This window comes from Mus caroli, chromosome 5 (assembly GCF_900094665.2).
Source record: "Mus caroli chromosome 5, CAROLI_EIJ_v1.1, whole genome shotgun sequence".
Taxonomy (NCBI): Eukaryota; Metazoa; Chordata; class Mammalia; order Rodentia; family Muridae; genus Mus; species Mus caroli.
In genome coordinates, this window is record NC_034574.1 from 100,694,614 (window position 1) to 100,699,041 (window position 4,428).

At 37.5% G+C, this 4,428-nt stretch overlaps 1 protein-coding gene across 7 annotated transcripts in view; it reads right to left on the minus strand.

Moving 5' to 3' along the window:
- Window positions 1–4,428, minus strand: part of Evi5 (ecotropic viral integration site 5) — a 137,086-nt gene that overhangs the window by 56,513 nt on the left and 76,145 nt on the right. The window lies entirely within an intron of this gene.

Consider the following 4,428-nt stretch of genomic DNA (forward strand, 5'->3'; position numbering starts at 1 on the left):
AGGGAGGGAGGGAGGGAGGGAGGGAGGGAGGGAGGAAGGAAGGAAGGAAGGAAGGAAGGAAGGAAGGAAGGAAGGACAGTAAGTTAGTTTCAGTAGTTATAGTTATCATATTTTTTGGTTTTGATAACAAGCTATTACATTCCTCAATGTTCATATAAAGTGCCTGTCTTTTTTCTGTCCACCTATCAAGACACTAAGAATTTATTCTGACTCTATAGATAGACATGATCTGCACAAAACAGTACACATTAGCCTTATGTAACCACTTAGTCCTTGAAACACACATAATCCTTGCGGAGTGTGGTTATAAACAAAAGACACAAGCTCATTTTAGTGCACGTCCGTCCCTCGAGTTCAACCCCCAGAACCACCAAAAGTATAAAATTAAATAGACACATGAAAAAAATAACACAATGATTTTTATGTTGATTGGATGTTGTTAATATTTTAAATACACCAAGGTAAGAAAAAAACATTAATTTCTCTTTTACTCTTTTCAGTATGGATAATATAATTCCTTAGACTGCATATTTACTCACATTGTAGATTACAGGAACATACAAAGCCTTAAAATTTCTATTCTTGGGGCTGGAGAGATGGCTCAGCAGTTAAGAGCACTGACTGCTCTTCCAGAGGTCCTAAGTTCAAATCCCAGCATAGACAAGGTGGCTCACAACCATCTGTATCGCGATCTGACACTCTCTTCTGGTGTGTCTGAAGACAGCTACAGTGTACTTACATATAACAATAAATAAATCTTTTTTTTAATCTATTTTTAATGCATTGAAAGTAAAAACTGACAACAGTGGATAAGGTGAAGCATCTTAAATCCTAAGGAAGGGAAATTGTATTTGCTTTAAAGATGTCAATTTCTTTAAAATATTTGCAAAAGATTACTCTTAAGCAAAAAAAAAAAAAAAAAAAAGCAGATGCTACACAAAGAAATAAACCACAGAGGTATGGCACCTTTACACACACACACGCCAATGTGGCCACTTATATTTTCTTAAAGGCCAGTACATATAAAAGCTGTAGTGTAAAAGCAATAAATATATAATTAAGCTGAGGTGCTGGTGTACATAAATGATCCCATTCTAGAAGCTGAGGCAGGAGAATCATGAGTTCCACACCAGACTGGGATTTATATTGAGCTCCTATCTCAAAAAAGAAGGAAGGAGGCAGGAGGGAGAATGATATCTAACTCTTCACTCTGTGTGTGTACACATAATATACATGATACACACACTTAAAACCAGATAGCTATCACTTTAAACTTAACTCAGGTAATTAAAAAGCTAGCAATTCCAAAATTTAAGAGCTACAGAAAACAATCTCCAAAGTGAACTGTTTTGGGTGAAGAATGGTTCTTTCTACTCGACTTTAGAAATAAAATGAATATCAAATTAAAACTATTAAAAATGACCAAATGCTTTCATGAAAGCATTTCAATTTTATAAAACTCCATTTTCCTAACAGATGTACAAATGGAGGCATGGCCTCCTTCTAGCCCTGTTGACTGACCCCAAGGCTTTGTACCTAGGCAAGCTAAGCTACATCACAGGGCACCTTAGCCCCACTAAGCTGGTCAGATAAGAACTGAACTTGTGCTTCCTGCCTGTGTCACTAGACCTAATTCAATCTAAGGCACTTTAACCAACATGTCACCTCTAGTAATTCTGGATCTATTAAAATAATGCTTATAGAGAAAGTTCATCTGCAACCATCCTTAGTAAGCACCTTGTCAAACAAAACATACTCTTTCAGAATGACCTCAGCCAAGCTAAAGGTACCATATGTATTCATGAAATCAGTTATTCTGTGAACATTATCTATATTGTTAGTTCTTAAGATGTAGCTCTGATAAGATCTGCTCAATCAGCTTGCCAATATCCTGTATGAGGAAAGCCCTAAGAAAAAATAAAGCTCAAATGGCTAACATCAAAATAGAATCCTCCTCCACAGAAGAGCGAGGTGGGAAGACTGTAGGAGTCAGGGGAGTCAGGAACACCACAGCTGACAGAACCAACTCAGCAGAGCTCACAGAGATGGAAGTGCCAGCCATGACACCTGCATGAGTCTGCACCAGGCCTCTGCATACATTCTGTGCTTCTCTAGCTTGGGGATTTTGTTGGGACTCCTAACAAGGGAAATGGGGGTTTCTATGACTCTTCTGCCTCCTTGTGCCTTTTTTCTTCTACGGGATGCCTTGTCCAGCCTTGATATGAGGGTTATGCCTATCTTCCTGAATCTTGTTATGCCAAGTTTGGTTGATATCACTGGGAGGCATGTTGTTTTCCGAAAGGAAACAGAGGAGCAGTAGACCTGGGAGTGGGGGGAGAAGGGGCTGGAAGGATGGGACGGAAGGGAGGCTGTAGTTGGGGTATATAGTATGAGAGAAGAATAAATAAATAAAATTTTTAAAAAGCAGAATCCTCAACCTGACAGAAACAAATTACTTCAACCATATACTAGAACACTAAAGAACTACCAGAAACAAGTTTTTATCAATAAAATTTATCAACATATCACAAGCTTGCAATTTTTATAAACTGAAACATAGACACTGAATTCTTACTATAAGAAGTTCCTGAAGACTGCATTTAATATTCAAATTATTAACCTGGACATACACACATTTTGTTTTTACTACATGACAACTACCACAATTCTAATAACCGGTAGTCAGAAAAGGACCCATTTATTTCAGTCCACACATAAACAGAAAATGGCTTCCCTACATTTGCATCAAGTTCAGTAAATGAATCTCTTCCTGATCCTGTGATCCCAGCAAACCCTATCCCAAGGACACTGTCAAAATGATTTCTTAGTACATGGCTCTGCTTTTCAATCTCAAGTAGTCTTCTGGCACTGCGAAAAGCTGCAAATATGTGATGTTCTCTGCTTCTGTCTTGAATTTAAAAAAAAATTCTCACAGGTGAAAATAGGAAAAAAGATAATGACACAGTGAAAACTGAGTGTGTGTATTTGGGGATATTTCTTACAAAGAATGGCTAATCCTTTACCTAAAATATAGAGAAGTTCTTTAGATTTGAGATCTGAGAATTTTTGCATAGATTTTTAACAGTAGATCATCTCTTAAAATTAAAATCCACATTCCAAAATGCTCCAAAATCCAGAAATTTTACCGTGTGAGAATAGTGCTCAAAACGTTTCAGGATATTTTGTACACGCAGAATAGGGATGCTCATTCTGCACAGTAACTAAAGAGATTCTAATCTAAAAAGGGAAATCTATGTAGCGCTTTCAAACACTAATTTTACATAGTACTTGCAGTGGTTTCTGCGAGAATGGCCCCTATGGCTCATATATCTGAATGCTTAGTCACCAAGGAGCGGCACTACTTGAAAGGATTATAAGGATTAGGGGTGTAGCTTTGTTGGAGGAAGTGAATCATTAGGGGTGGGCTTTCAGGTTTCAAAAGCCTATGGCAAGCCATGAGTGTGCACATGCACATGTGTGTGCACACACATCTCATGGTAACAGTGCTGTTCTCTAAGTTCAAGATATTATACATCCACAGAGAGACCCTGCCTCAAAAGAAAAAAAAATCAAACAAACAAAAGATACCTTATACATTTACATATACATTATAAAGGAAGCCATACAACTCTGGAACCTTCTCTTTTATAGCATTTCTCATAACTCAAAAAAGTAAGTGTGAAAATAATGTAAAAGTTCTCTATATATCCTATAGCAGCAGTGCCAGGGACAGAAAAAACTGAACAGCGCTTCTTACAGTTAGTAAGCAAATAGTATTTTACTTGATTACTTAGTTAACTTACCTACAAGCAAATCCTATGTTAGATAATTTGTGTAAGACATGAGATATAGAAGTTATATGCTGCAAAAATAACCTATTTTTATCAAATATCCTCTAGCAATTTAGAGCTACTTTTTAAAATGATACAATGTTTTTAATTTATACTTAAGACAAAATATGTAATAATACATGTAAGTACAAGACAAAACAATAAGACAGTACATGTGACTATAACATTCATAAGCATCTGGAATTTTAAAAAAATTTTTTTTAAAGTCAGAGTACTCCAGAGCAGTCTTCTGTAACATTCTGACCTCCTCCAGCACATGGCATCCAGAGATGGCCACAGCCATCATGCCTACATGCCCAAAATGGCCAGGGATTTTGGCTGTTGCTGTTGCTTTTTAACCAGGCATAGTGGCACATGCCTATAAACTAAAGCGGCTGGGAACTAAGAGAAGAATCAAACATTTAAAGCTAGTTTGGGCTACAGAGTCACTATGTGCAACTTAGTGAGACCATGTATCAAGACAAAATGTAAAAACAGAGCTGGGATCCCAGCACTCAGGAGGCAGAGGCAGGCGGATTTCTGAGTTCGAGGCCAGCCTGGTCTACAAAGTGAGTTCCAGGACAGCCAGGGCTATACA